This window comes from Mastomys coucha, unplaced genomic scaffold (assembly GCF_008632895.1).
Source record: "Mastomys coucha isolate ucsf_1 unplaced genomic scaffold, UCSF_Mcou_1 pScaffold22, whole genome shotgun sequence".
In the NCBI taxonomy this organism is placed as follows: domain Eukaryota; kingdom Metazoa; phylum Chordata; class Mammalia; order Rodentia; family Muridae; genus Mastomys; species Mastomys coucha.
The window spans coordinates 63,502,335-63,518,030 of NW_022196905.1; the positions used below are offsets into that span (position 1 = coordinate 63,502,335).

Here is a 15,696-nt window from a genome sequence, read left to right on the forward strand (position 1 = left end):
TCGAGGCCAGCCTGGTCTACAGAGTGAGTACCAGGACAGCCAGGGCTACAGAGAGAAACCCTGTCTCGAAAAACCAAAAAAAAAAAAAAAAAAAAAAAAAAAAAAAAGAATTTAATTGAAGATTATATTGTCTTGAAGAGATGTTTGTGTGTCTTAGGCCAATGATTAAAAAAAAAAAGACAAATATTTGTTCATTATCATGAAAAAAGATACTCTTATTTAAGAGTGGAAAGGAATGTGATTATTGTAGAAAATGTTAAAGATGACTAACTTAGGCAGCCAAAATTAAAATAAATGTCTCCATGTCTACATTAGTTTGGCTGTTTTAACTTTCTGTGACTTATGATTCTGTAGCCAGATATATTGTGATTACAGCCCACATGAAAAAAATTATTGTGAACTGTATATTTTAAATCTTGCTAATTTTCTGAAGTATTAACACCAGGATTAATCACATACATATTCTTATGCATTAAATGATGTTAGCATTAAAAAACTATTAACTTGAATTTTCAAGATCAAAGAAAGTCACATTAACTCAATAATCACCAACTTCCTGAAAATCAAAGCATTTAAATTAATAAGTGATTATTAAATCCAAATATGTCTTTTTAGCATAATGTTATTTTTATATTATTTTAAAAATTCTATATTTCATTTTAGAGAATCCAACTTAAGAAATAATTTTTTAATCAAAAACACTTCAACATATTCTCAAGCAGAAGGTGTGGTTATATTCTGTGTGGGTGTACACTTTCCAGCTAGACAACAAAGAGACCTGTGTAAGATCAAGTTTCACTTATTGTAGGATTGACATATCTCTCCTATAAAATATGTTCTAAGAAGAAGGATAATTTTAACTTGTTCCTTGACTCTTCACTTATAAACACTTTTTTCTTAATTTCCTTGATCCACTGCTGAAGTTTCTCAAAGAAGAGCTAATCAGATGTCTGAGTAACTTCAAATTTAATGCCTATGAACTACAGAGGAAAATGACCTTACTTATTCTGGCTTGCCACAAGGTAGCATGATTATGAAAGTTCATTTTCTCACTGTCCTTGAATAATAACATTATTATCTATAACTACTTAGTGTGCCAGCCAAGAGTACAGAGTGTCAGTAATTCTGTAAGTCTATAGCATTTTATTAATGGCACAGTTTTGAAATGCAAATTTAAGCATGAGATTATCATAGAATCATTTCAAGGGCTTTTTTCCTTTAATGACCAATTTTTCAAAAATTTCATCAGGACAAATTTACCCATCTTACTGTTATACTATTTACTCCTTCAATTTTGTGTAATTAATATTAAATATTAGTTTGTATATTTGTAAGTAAATATATTCTTACATTTTCCTAGAGTTCTGCAAGCATATATATTGTTATTCATTAGGAAAAATATTTCTTATCAAAATTCTACAGGAAGCAAAGAATCATTCTAGATGACAAGATACAAAGTAAGCTCCATTTATGATATTGCCCTAATTTCTTTCTGAAAGGGTTTTGTCACTCATACTAAGTTAGTAATTGAAGTCCTACCAATTGCTAACCAGTTTTTCTTAGCTATTATAAAATAATAAATTCTTTTAAATCACTGTATTCAGATAATGAGACTTTCTATGATTTCTCTGATGTAGTTATTGAAATTAATCATTCTTGCATGATAGATTTGAGCATTCTGTTAACAAGACTGGTGGATGAAGCTGGTACAACTCAGTTTAGAATCATCTGGATCTATAAAGACATTACTGCTTTGTGAACAGTTCTTAATTTTCACACTATTTCCATAATAAGTTTTAGGTTTGTTATGAATGTCCTCACGTAGTTTGTACTTTTTAAACCAAAATATCAAAATTTTAGGTATCTAGGGAAAGTTGTATTACTAAACTCAATCTGATTAGTTTGCATCTTCAGTTAAATTTTCTTAAATATTTCGATTTTTACTTCGGCTTTTTGATGAATGTGATAGCTGTACCATTTAGTAGAGAACTAAGTGGTATTTCAACATACACATAAAGTGTGCCTTGATTATGGAATCTCTAATGAGCATCCAGACCTTCTGTTCATATCTTTATTTTGAGGTCCCTGTATGGTTTCTAGTCTCAGTCTTCAAAAACTATGCAATAGTTTATCCATATCTACAGTCACTGCACCATGCTCCAGATCATCAGAACTGATCCCTGCCAAAGTACTTTAGTACCAATTACATACTCTTCCTTTACCCATGTAACCCAACAAAATATTTCAAGCATTTTAAATATGGTGGTTCCCTAAAGCTTTTGACCTAAGCAATATAACATAATTGACATTTAAAAATACTTGCACTCGTTCTAGACCCTCAATGTATTTTTGAACTAATCTAATATTAATATCTATTAATAGAAAATCAAAGCCTGACAAGTATGATTATTAGTCTTTCCTTCATAAATATCCTAAGTGCAGTCTAAACTTAATGCTATGGTAAATGTTTGGTCAGATAAAAATTAGAATAATGACTGTAAAAGTATCTTTTATTTGCTAGATGTAATTGTCATCTAAGAGGCTTATTACCAAATAAGCTCATGTTTTATAGTTCTTTCTGAACTCTGGCTGGCTGGACCAACTCAGCTGTTGTGGTTAAAACTCCTTTCTAAGCTAATTCAAACTGGCTTCTTTTGGCTTGTGACTGAATTGCTGTGCTTGGCCTCAAACTAACTCTGGAAATCTGTTCTAATCTTCTGGCTCCTTTTCATTCTCTGGCTCACTCTTTCTTCACCTACAATCTGTCTTTGTAATACTGTCTAATAAACTACCTCCTCTCTCTCTCTCTCTCTCTCTCTCTCTCTCTCTCTCTCTCTCTCTCTCTCTCTCTCTCTCTTCCTCTCTCTCTCTCTACTTCTCCCTTATTTCCTGTACTGTTCTTGTAAGAGTTGGGTATATTCTATTGCTGACCTATTTCTAAAATTTTTCTTGATTTGTCATTTTATCTGCTACTCAATTAGACATCACTTTCAAACAAGGTTGCTTCCTTCTATAAACCAGAATTACTTTTATTGTTTGGGGTTAAAGGTGCATACTAAAGACATGTCTGCATTCCAGTGAGGGATTAAAGGTGTATGGCATGTCTGGTTTCCTTCCAAATCACACAGATCCAGAAGGTGTTAGGATATGATTCCTTGCCAAATTACCCATGTTGCTAGATTGAAATTCCTCTATAGATGACAATTACTTATTCATTTTTATTTAATAAGAAAGTGATTGGATTGCTTGTAGGTCGAGCTACAAGCAGCAGTCAACTGCCTGATGGGGATAAGAGAACCAAATGTTCACCCTTTATAAGAACAACAAAAATTCATAACCATGGAGCCATTTTTATTTCTTAAATAAAACACATACATGTGTAGACTCTATCAAATAGAAAAAAATGACAATATATTTTTGACTAGAATGGTAAGTCAAGATCATTTGTCATGTTAAAAATAAATTCATTTGGGTCCTTAAAACAGGGTCTTCAACATGCCATGCCTCTTTTTTTTCTTTCTTTTTTTTTTATTTAGAAGTTCAATTTATTTTATTTTTTATTAGATATTTTCTTTATTTACATTTCAAATAATATCTCCTCTCAAGGTTTCCCCTCTGAAAAACAACAACAAAAATAAATAAATAAAATAAAACCTGGTCCATTCCCCCTCCCCTTGCTCACCAAGCCACTCTCTCCCGCTTCCTGGCCCTGGCATTCCCCTACACTGGGGCATAGAACCTCACAGGAACAAAGGCCACTCCTCTCATTGATGACCGACTAGGCCATCCTCTCTTATACATGTGCTGCTGGAGCCATGAGTCCCACCATGTGTACTCTTTGGTTCACATGGTGATTTAGTTCCTGGGAGCTCTGAGGGTACCCAGACACTATTGTGGATGTCAGCAAGTGCTGGCTGACAGGACCCTGACATAGCTGTCTCCTGAGAGGCTCTTACAGTGCCCCACTAATACAGAAGTAGAAGCTCACATCCATCCATTGGACTGAGCACAGTGTCCCCAATGAAGAAGCTAGAGAAAGGACCCAAGGAGCTGAAGGGTTTGCAGCCACTTATGACAAACAACAACATGCCATGCCTCTTAAACTGCCTTCTAAATGTCCATGTTTTTCCCCATAGAGAATAATTCTAGACATCAAGTAGATACCCAGTGGTAGCAATTTATTATAATTGTTTTAAGAGTAATTATGATTTTATTTCCTTTGCAGTACTTTTAGTAAGCATTACTCAATCAATTATTAAACTTGCCTCAGGGTTACATAAAATTCAAGTGGTAAAATAAATCATTAAAATGTCTTTACATTAATCAGAACCATTTTAATTATTTTTGAGTGTGGAATGGTAGTTAAAAAAACACAAATTCTCTTACCTTGCCTTTCATTTTGTAACTGGATTTGAGTCTAGAAATATTGAACCTTTGGTCACCACATTGAAGGTTAGAGAATTTTTAAATTTAATAGATAAATATTAAAGACTATAATAAATTATTCATAAAACTAATTAAAATGACAATAAGAAAGCATGTTACTGTTTTTATAGAAATAAGAGCAAGTTATAAAAATGAAATAATCTTGTCTATAATTTAAATCAAAACAATGATGATATGCCTAGGAAAGCATTCAGAGATAACTGCTAGAAAGACTCTGATAGAAGATACAGTTTGTAAATAGAATCTTAGTAATAATTGTATTTGAACATGCAGATTTATTTCTTTTACCCTAAAAATAGTATTTAATAAACAAACATAAAAATAATTTCTACTATAATAAATTTAGTGATAATGAAATATTTATAAGTTTAACTCTCCAAGGAAGATAAAAATTATATAACAACACGCTTTTACTTGTAATACAACTTTCTAAACATAGTTTCAAAACCATGTAGAAGAAATGATGTAAAATTATGCATCTAGAATAAAAATGTGGAGATCATAGATGATAGGATTCATGTTTGTAAAATTACCAAATATGTAACTTTTTTCTTTTGTTGATTCAAAGTAGACTAAGCAAAAGAAACATCTCATTTAATGTAAAAAGTGTCATATTAGAATTAGAATATTCCACACCCAAATGATAATACAATTTACTAGATTAACTATCATGTGAATTTGTAATTGTACAAGCAACATAGAACATACTAACAACCTGTATGGTGTAGTCTATACCACAGCCACACAACATGTATCACATATGCTGTCCCTGAACAAAAATTGTCATATAATACATAACTATATTCACAGACACTTACGTATGGGTATATGCCCAGTGTGCTTTTCATGTATAATGAAAGACATGTTTATATGCAAGGCAGCTAATAGCCATTAAAATTTCTATGAAAGAAGAAAGAAAGAAAGAAAGAAAGAAAGAAAGAAAGAAAGAAAGAAAGAGAGAGAGAGATAGAAAGGAAAAAAGATAAAGAAAGGGGGAAGGAGGGAAAGAAGAAAGAATGAAGGAAGGAGGAGGAAGAAAGGAAGAAAGGAAGGAAGGAAGGAAGAAAGGAAGGAAGGAAGGAAGGGAGATGGAAGGAAGAAAATAATAAAAAAGAAAGAAAGAAGGAAAGAAGACAGACTAAGTCCATAGTCTTTGCTGAATTCCATACTTTGCAGCCATAGTTTTCCTATCAAACCTGTATAAAACTCAGAAAGTGTTTGGTCTCATTGATCTTTAATTAATTTTTTTATTGTGTGTATTCTTCTCTTGTACAATACATCCCAACCACAGACTCCCCTCCCTCCACTTCTGGCAGAATGCCTCCCTACTCCCTCTTTCCCCCAGATTTACTGTTCTTCAATTTTACTTCAGAAAAGAGCAGGCTTCCCATAATATATACCAAGTACTATATAATGAAATCCAATATGCTTACAGATAAGAGCCTAGCATAACTGTCTTCTGAGAGGCTTCATGCAGCAGTAGATAAAGACAGATGCGATGCAGAGACCCACAGCCAAACATCAGGCAGAGCTCAGAAAATCTTGTGAAAGAGTCAGGGATAGAATTGAGCGAGCAAGAGGGGTCAAAGATGTCACAAGAAGACCTATAGAGTCAAACAACATCGGCCCATAGGGGCTCACAGAGACTGAACCATCACCTAAAGAACTTTCAGGGGTTGGATCTAGGCATCATACACATTTGTAGCAGTTGTACAGCTTCATCTTCATATGTATCCTCCAACAATTGGAGTGGGGGATGTCTCTGCCATTGGCTCCCCTACCCTTAAATGGACTGCCAGGTTGGCTCTAATTGGGAGAGGATATGTTTAGTCCTGCTGAGACTATATATCCCAGGGCAGGGTGGTATGGGGAGGGTGGGAGGACTTCCGTTTTTGAGAAGGGGTAATGGAGAAGGGATATATATAATGGTGAAACTAGGAGGAAAGAGGGAGGGGGCTACAAGCAGAATGTAAAGTTAACAAATTAATTAATTAATATAAAAACGAGCAGGCATAAACCCTCATATCAAGGCTAGAGAAGGCAACACAGTAAGAGGAAAGTGGACCTAGGAACAGGCTAAATAGTTATTGATACCATCTTTCCCACTGTTAGGAGTCTCATAAACACTCCAAGCTAAATAACCACAACATGTATACAGAGGCCCTAGCATGGAATTATGCAACCACTGCGATTGACACTTAAGTCTCTATGAGCCCCAATGAACCCAGTTTAGTTGATTCTGTGGTCCATGTACTCCTGATGTGCTTGACCACTCAGGTTCCTACAATCCTTCTTCCTCATATTCTGCAGGGTTTCCGAAGCTCCATCTAATCTTTGGATTAGGTCTCTGCACCTGCTCCTATCAGATGTCTGTTGCAGGATATATTAAAAAAAATGAAACCTGCTCATTCCAGAGCTTGTGATGGCAACTCTTGCCTCCACGTCCTGGCCGGCCATGCACTGTTAGCCAATGACCGACCTGTTTTTATCTTGTGGAGACTCACTTAGAATTCCACAATCTCTCCCCACAGCTCATTAGGTTCCCACTGGCAGATTGCTACCACGCCAAACCTGTGCTTCAAAATCCCCCAATGCCTTTGTGGTGCACATCTGGCAAACTCATGCTTTGCCACAGTACTTTTCTCTCTTGAACCCAGATGAGCCACCTCATGAAGGAAAACACACTACAAACTTAGTTCAGAAACAATGGGCACAACAACTAGAACCTAATCTTGTAAACCTTATTAAAATGTTTCTTCTGGTGGCAAATCCTTTCAGATCTGCCATGATACCAGGAAACTCTAGCAGCAACATCTTACCCTTATGCTGTCACCATTCCAAAAGGGACCTAACTCCTGCTTCCTCTCTTCCTCAGTCCAACCAAGAAGTCACACCTACTTGCCCAGTGATTGCCTCTTTTATTCATTAGGGGATTGGTTCACAAGACACCACCTGAGCATGTGACTCATTCCTCATTCCAGACAGCCTCTCCTGGGAGAGCAGAATTAATATAAAATACAAGCAGCACAGAGCTATCCACAAAAAATTCCCAGATGCATGATGATTGTGCTAGGCACCAATCTATGAGTACATCAGCATATTGTTAGGAATCATTTAACTTCATTGACTATTTCTGTCAGTCATAGGGGCTCCTATCCTAGGTACTTGAGCTATGCAGCCTCTGTTTCCTGGCCATTTAGACAGGGTCAGGGACAAGCTATCTCTCGTGGCATGGGCCTCAAGTTGGAGCAGTCATTGACTGGCCACTCTTACAAATTCTGTACCCCCATTACCCCAGCACAACTTGCAAGTAGGACGTGTGTTGGGCAGAGGTTTTGTGAATGGGTTGGTGTCCCAGTCCCAACAGTGGGAGCCATGCCAGTTAATGAAGATGGGTGGTTCAGGTTCTGCATCTTCCATTCCTAGGAGTCCTTGCTAGGGTAGCCATTATTCAGGAAGTTTCCATTGCATTAGGTTTCCATATTTTTTCTAAAGCCAGCCCATTCCAGTCATCTCTCCTTATACTCCCTACCTCTTTCCCTCCATTCTTCATCCATAACGTGTTCCCTCCTGTTGTCATCCCCAATCCCAATTTAAACACAAAATCTTTTTTTATTTCCCGTTCTCAGGGAGTTGATGGATCTCACCTAGAGGCCTCCTTGTTATTCAGCCTTTCTGGGTCTGCGGACAGTAGTGTGATAATTCTTTACATCTGATCTAGTGTTCACTTACAGGTGAGTACTTATCATCTTTGTCTTTCTGGGTCATGGTTTTGGGTGCCATGCTCAGGATGAATTATTTTCCATCTGCATCCATTTGCTTCCAAATTTCATGATATCTTTTTTTTTCTACCTGCTGACTAATAAATACTCCATTATGTTAAGATATTATATTTTCTTTATCTATTCTTCAATCGAGGGACATCTAGATTGTTTTTCATTTCTGGTTACTACAAATAAAACCTCTATGAACATGGTTGATCAAGTGTTCTTGAGGCACAATAGTATGTCTCCTGAGTTTATGCCCAGGAGTGGTATAATTGGGTCTTGAAGTTGATTGGTTTTTAATTTTCTGAGGAACCACCATGCCATATCAATCTTCATAGTGGTTGTACAATTTATACCCCCATCACCATCCAACCCTCACCTTCTTCCACATCCTCACCAGCATGAGCTCTCACTTGTGGTACTGATGTTAGCCATTCTGACAGATATAAGATGGATTATCAAGGTGTTTTGATTTGCATTTCTCTGATGGCTAAGGATGTTGAACATTTATTTGTTTCTCAGACATTTAAAATTCTTATATTGAGAATTATTTGTTTAGCTCTGTACTCCACTTATTAATTTTTTATTAATTATTTTGTTTATTTACATTCAAATATTTTCCCCATTCCTGGTCTCACCTCTGCAGGCCCCCCATACCTTCCACCATCTGCTTTGCCTTCCCTCTACTCCCCCACCCACCCATCCACTCCCACCTTACCACCTCTAATACCCCCCTTCACTGGGACAACAAGCTTCCATAGGACCAAGCGCCTCCCACTGATGCTAAATAGGGTAGTCCTCTGCTACTTATTAATCTGGAGCTATGGACCTTCTCATATATACTCCTTTGTTGAGGGTCCCTGGGCTCAGTCCTATGATTGCCTATGAGTATCCTTATCTGGTATCAGTGGGAAGGGAGGTCCTTAGTCCTGTGGAGGCTTGTTGCCCCATTGTAGGGGCATGTTACAGGGATGAAGCAGTGGTGGGTAAGTGGGTAGGGGAGCTCCTTCTTAGAGGCAAAGGGAGGGGTGATGGAATGAAGGGTTTGTAGAGCCTGGGAAGGGGGACAGCATTTGAAATGTAAAAAAATAAAATAACCAATTAAAAATTCTTTCTTTGTCCTGTGTATTTAATGTTTTGATTATTATGAGATGGGAGGAATTTCTTTTCTGGTCCAATCTATTTGGTGTTCCATAGGCTTCTTGTACATTTATGGCCATCTCTTTGTTTTGGTTAGGCTAGTGTTTTTCTATGATTTTGTTGAAGATGTTTTCTGGCCGTTTGAATTAGAAATCTTCATTCATTTCTATCCCTATTATTCTTCTGCTTGGTCTTTTCATTGTATCCTGAGTTTCCTGGATGTTTGGGGTTAGCAGCTTTTTGTTCTCTGTATTTTCTTGACTGTTGTGCCAATATCTTTTATGGTATCTCCTATGTTTAAGATTCTTTCTTTGTCTCTTGTATTCTGTTAGTGATGCTTGCATCTGTAACTCCTGATCTCTTCTCTAGGTTTTCTATTTCCGGGGTTGCCTCCATTTGTGATTTCTTTATTATTTCTATTTACATTTTTAGGGTTTGGATGGTTGGTTGTCTTTAATTCCTTTACCTGTTTGACTGGGCTTCCTGTGTTTCTTTAAGGGATTTATTTGTTTCCTCTCTAAGGGCTTCTACCTGTTTACCTGTGTTCAGTATTTTTTAAGGGAGTTATTTATATCCCCTTTCAAAGCCTTATCATCTTCATGAGATAAAATTTAAGGTCAGAATCTTTCTCTTCATGTGTGTTAGGGTATCCATTACTTGCTGTGGTGGGAGAACTGTGTTCTGAGGGTGCCAGGTAGCATTGACTTCTGTGGCTTCTGTTCTTGAGCTTGTCCCTCACCATATGATTATATCTGGTATTAGCTGGCCTTGCTATCTTTGACTGCAGCCTGCCCCTCCTGTGAGCCTAGGTATGAAGGAACCCCTCAAGTTAGGATGTCTCTGTGTGTGGGAGAGGGTCTAGAGCACCTGATCTATGAGCCCATGAGCCTGATTGTGATGGAATTCCTGATAGTTATGCTGTCTCTGTGTGTGGGAGGGAGCCTGGAGTGCTGGAAGAAAGATATGTCTCAGTCAGGGCAGATAGGTCCAGTGTCTGCTGGGCCCCATGGGGGTCTCAGTTAGAACAGGTATTGGGGCACAGGGGTGTCTCACCTGTGAGCCTGGTTATGAAGAATCTCCTGAGAGTCAAGCTGTCTCTAGGTGTGAGCAAGGGTGGGGCTGTAGCACCCAAACTGACCCTGGGAGCAGTTGTGGACTGGAAGGTCTGTACTCCATTTTAAAAATTAGATTGTTTGGTTTGTTGGCACCTAGTTTCTTGAGTTATTTATATATTTAGGATATTAGTCCTCTGTCAGATGTGGAGTTGTGTTTCTTTTTTTCCATTCTGTAGGCTGCCATTTTGTCCTATTGACAGTGTCCTTTGCTTTATAGAATCTTTTCATTTTCCTAAGGTGCCACTTATTAATTATCAATCTTAGTGACTAAGCTATTGTGTTCTATGAGAAACTTGTCTCCCGTTCCAATGCATTCAAGCATTTCCCCTAATTTTTGTTTTATCAGTCGCAGAGTATCTGGATTTATGTTGAGATTTTTGATCACTTTGATGTGAGTTTTGGGCAATGTGGTAAATATGGGTCTATTTAACATCTTCATGCAGGCATGCAGTTAGACTAACTTGATTTGTTGAAGATGTTTTGCTTTTTTTCCATTGTATGATTGCAGCTTCTTTATTAAAAAAAAAATCTAATGTTCATAGGTATGTGAATTTAGGTCTGGGTATTTAATTCCATTGAACAACACATATGTTTTTATACCAATACCATACAGTTATTATTGCTAAAGTTCTGTAGTAGAGCTTACAATCAGGGCTAGTGATACTTCTAAAAGATTTTTTTGTTTGATTTTTGTTTTTTTGTTTAGTTTTGTTTTTATTGTCAGGCTTATTTTACTTGTCATGTTTCTTGTTTTTTTGCTTTTATGTTTGTTTGTTTGTTTGTATGCATGTATGTACGAATGTATGTATCTATGTAATGGAGTGCTTCAATGTGGGTCTGTAAAGAAATTTGTTAAAATTTTGATGCATATTACATTGAATACTGTTGTTTTATGCTTTTGATAGAATGGCCATTTTTAATATGTTAATTCTTCTGATCCATGAGCATGGGAGAATATTTCATCTTCTGATATATTATGCAATGTCTTTCTCAAAGACGTTAAGTTTTTAATCATATAGGCCTTTCACTTCCTTTGTTAGGGTTTCCAGAGATATTTTATATTATTAGTAGCTGTTGTGAATGGAGTCATTTCCTGATTTCTTTCTTAGTCCATTTGCTATTTGTATGTACCAGAAATGCTGGGGTTTTTTTTGTTTGTTTGTTTGTTTGATTGATTTTTGTTTTGTTGTTGTTGTTTTGCTTTTTGTTTTGTTTGTTTTTTTACATTAATTTTGTATTCAGCTATGTAGCTGTGGCTTTGTTTATCAGCATTTGAAGTTCCCTAGTTGAATTTTTGAGGTCACTTATGTACACTATCATATCACCAGAAAATAATGATATTTTGACTTCTTCTTTTCAAATTTATTCACTTGATCTCTTTCTAATGCATTATTGCTCTAGCTAAAACTTTAAGTACTGTATTAAGTAGATATGTAATGAGTAGATATCTTTGTTCTGTTCCTGATATTAGTAGAATTATGTGAGTTTCCAAAAATTAATTTTATGTTGGTTATAGAATTTCAGAAATTGCCTTTACTATTATGAGGTATGTCTATTGTATCCATAAGCTCTAAAATATTTGTCATATATTTTAGATTTTGTCAAAAGTTTCTTTCAGCATCGAGTGAGATAATCGTATGGAATTTTTTTCTTTCACCTAGTTTATATGGTGGATTACATTGACTGAACCATCCCTACCTTCTGGAATAAAGCCTACAAGATAATGGTATATATATTTTAAATATCATTGGAAACAGATTGCAAGCCTCTCTTTTTTTGTTTTTGTTTTTGTTTTTGTTTTTGTTTTTTTGAGTATTGTTGAATCTCTGTTAATAAGGAAAATTGTTTATAAATCTCTTTCTTGGTTGAGCATTTTATACGGTTTGGGTATCAGGGTGACTGTAGTCTCATAAAAGGAATTTTTAAATTTTTCTAGTGGAATACCTTAAGGAGTATTGGCATTTACTCTGTTTTGAAAGTCTGGTAAAATTCTGTGCTAAAATTATCTGGCCCTGGGCTTTTATTAGTTGGGAGGTTTTTTTTAATGGCTGTTTCTATTTCTTTATGGGTTATAGTTCTGTTTAAATTGAACCTTAATAAGCAGTATCTGTCAAGAAAATTCCAATATTTTGAAATGCAGGCTTTTAAAGTATAACCTAATGAACCCTTGGATTTCCTAGATATCTGTTATTATGCCCCTCTTTTCATATCTGATCCTGTTAATTTGGATAGTCTTTCTGTGTCTTTTAGTTAGTTAGGATAAGGCTTTGTCTAGCTTTTTGATTTTCCTAAAGAACAAACATTTGTTTCATTGATTCTTTGTATTCTCTTTGTTTCTATTTTGTTGATTTCAGTCCTCAGTTTGACTATTTCCTGCTTTATCCTCTTCTTCCTTGTGGAAGTTTGTTTGTTTGTTTGTTTCTAAAATATATAAGGATGCCCAAAATCTGTAGTGTGGACAGTGTCAAAGACCATAGGCCACACTGCTAACAAATAACATATTAATGGGAGTGACCTGTGCTGCCACCCAAGGTCTTGTTAATGTTTGTGGATTTTGAAGCCTCTGAGAGCCGTGTATGGGTCCTGGATCTATTGTTCCATTGAAGCAGGAACTGTGTTCCTGGTCTTTGCTGTTGCCTGAAATGGCTTGCAATCCCTCATGACTGTGAAGAAGGCTACTTTGGCTGTGATCTCAAGCGCTACAGATGCACATTTGAGAAAAAAAGGACACCGAAGGTGGCAACACCTACCCCTCCCACCTCCACCCCTACGCCCCCCCCCAAAATGGAAACATAACAGCCTAGACAGGAATCCATTGAAGAGAACTCTTAAATGTGTGAGGAGATGTTGAAGAGTAGCTCTCCACAATTAATGGCTTCGGAAGGAGCTGAGGGAGAAAGATTCTGTTGTATTTATGAGTCTGCCCATGGAGAATATGATCATGTTCTAGTTAATATATAGATAGCACAAAATGGAGTTGAGGTTTTTAATTATTGGTTTTAAGTTTTACTGGTTTTGGTGTGGGAGATCACAAGGGGAGTCTGGACATGGAAGGACTGGGAAGGAATTGTGATCCAGATACATGATGTGAATTATAAACGCTATGAGGAAAAATCTGATACAATGTCTATACTCATATTGAGCAGTATATCTGTTGTTTTGTTTTGTTTTTGTCTCTTTGGGTTTGCTGCTGTTGTTGTCACTTATGATTTGTTTGGCCATATTTCTCATTTGTCTTCACACAGGACTTAAACAGGAACTTTACAGATAATGTTTATTTCCTTATCACCATCACCTTTACGTAGGATGCTATATCTTCATTTTTGTTCAAATAAGAACTTGACATTTGGGAAATAATAGAGTAAATAATGTACGGCATGTCATAATACCTAGAAATTTGAATGTTATCTTTCATCAAAATGGGGCTTTGCCATATTACTTAATTCGTAATTTAAAGATGGGAATACAATGTAGTACTATGTAGGTGATATGTAGGTACGTAGAGCAGAATAAGAACATCATAATAAAGTTAAGGATGAACCTGAGTAGTAACACACATGACAGGATAAGCTAATGGATGGCTGGAGTGATATGAAGATGTAAAGAAGAATCAAGGAGCACAGGTGGCTGACAATAGTTAATAAAGTCAAAGAAAAGGATTCTGTAAGAATTCAAAAGTAAGGATTTTAGGATAGGACCCAGTCTTGTAAACACCAGTGAAACAAATTTAGTTTCTTCCTTCTAAAATTATAAGATGAAATAAATATAGGGTGTGTTTTTTTTTTAATCATGAGATTTGTTCTCATTTATTACAATGGGCACAAAAAGGTATCATAGAACATTTAAAAAAGGATTGGAAGAGGAAAGAGGAAATGAAAAAGACAATGGTAGATAGTTTGGTGGGAGACTACTTGGCTCATAAATGCAAGCCCGTGTGCTCTAAGCACAGCACTGTAGAAAGAGAGAGATAAACAGAGGAGGGATAGTCATTGCAGTCTGTAATTCAGTAATTTTGGAAAGAATCCACAAAACATCCACAGGGATGAAAGTGAAACTTTTACTTCTGTTTTGAATTGCTCAGACCACTTTAGAAAGAGACTGTCAAGCCCATTTTATTGCATTTAAGAACTGTTCAGGTTGTAACTTGATAGAATGGTTTCTATGGAAACAGACTTCAAACTCCTACATAAAGAGGAAAAGAAAATATTTCCAGAGAGCAAATTAAAATAATTTCCTGTAGCCTTTAAAATGGGTTAAAATTCAAATGTCAATTTAAGATCAAGAAAGAAAACTAAATAAAGTTTGTTTTACAAAGAGTTTTCTTTGACTGACGGACCTATAATACAAAACATAAAAATATTGACATTGTGTATGCCTATTAGTTTCTCAATATTAATATATATTATATTTTTATTGGATTTCAATACTTTCTATGAGTCAGCTTGCTTACTTCTTAGGCTTAAGAATCATCATAAACTAAAAAAAAAAAAAGACTAATTGGTGATTATGTTTATACCTGATTCTCAAGACCAGACTATGGCCCACCTGTAACATTCACTACAAATGGTTGTGTACTGGCTATTCCAGGAAACAGCAGCCATGTCTTTATTTCAAAAACCTATCTTCGTTTCTACATGTTACTGTGTCTACCTTATGACCACCTTGCTAGCATGGCTTTTTTTAAAAGAGGTCCTCATTGATTGACTTATTGGGGTTTTGTTCTGGTCCTTTAACTCCACTGATTTGTCCATCAAATCTCCCACTTGGAAAACCCCTGCCCCTGAGCTATAAAAACTTCTTCTTTCTCACATCCTATACTGATATCTTGAACCCTGCTTTTAGGTAGAGATAGCCCATGTATATAAATTTTAAAAGTTTGCTGTAATTAATTTGGCCATGATGATTTGGGTCTATGTTCTTTTTCCTCATATCATTGGGATTAATACTTTCTTGACAACTACTGTTGAATTTAGGTCAACCTATCCTTGCTTTTAATTTTAGCACTCTTAGTAGGTACTCAATATACATTTTTTATCTCAACCAGAATGGTTAACAAGTCTTTACAAGTCTTAGTATATGAATGTATGAAAGTAGTTGGTTTTGATATAAAATTGTCGATTTGAATATATTTGTAAGCATTATCATTTTAAATTTTTTATTATTTTTTTTTATTATTTTAGATATTTTCTTTATTTACATGCGAATTTCTCCTTTCCCAGTTTCCCCTC

General features: G+C 35.8%; 1 long non-coding RNA gene across 1 annotated transcript in view; it reads left to right on the plus strand.

The window, feature by feature from the left end:
* The first annotated feature begins 12,134 nt into the window (after window positions 1-12,134).
* LOC116070935 overlaps window positions 12,135-15,696 on the plus strand; it is a 31,276-nt gene continuing 27,714 nt past the window's right edge. The window contains exon 1 of the long non-coding RNA XR_004110641.1: window positions 12,135-12,194. This is a non-coding gene — a long non-coding RNA (uncharacterized LOC116070935). The remainder of the gene's footprint in view (window positions 12,195-15,696) is intronic.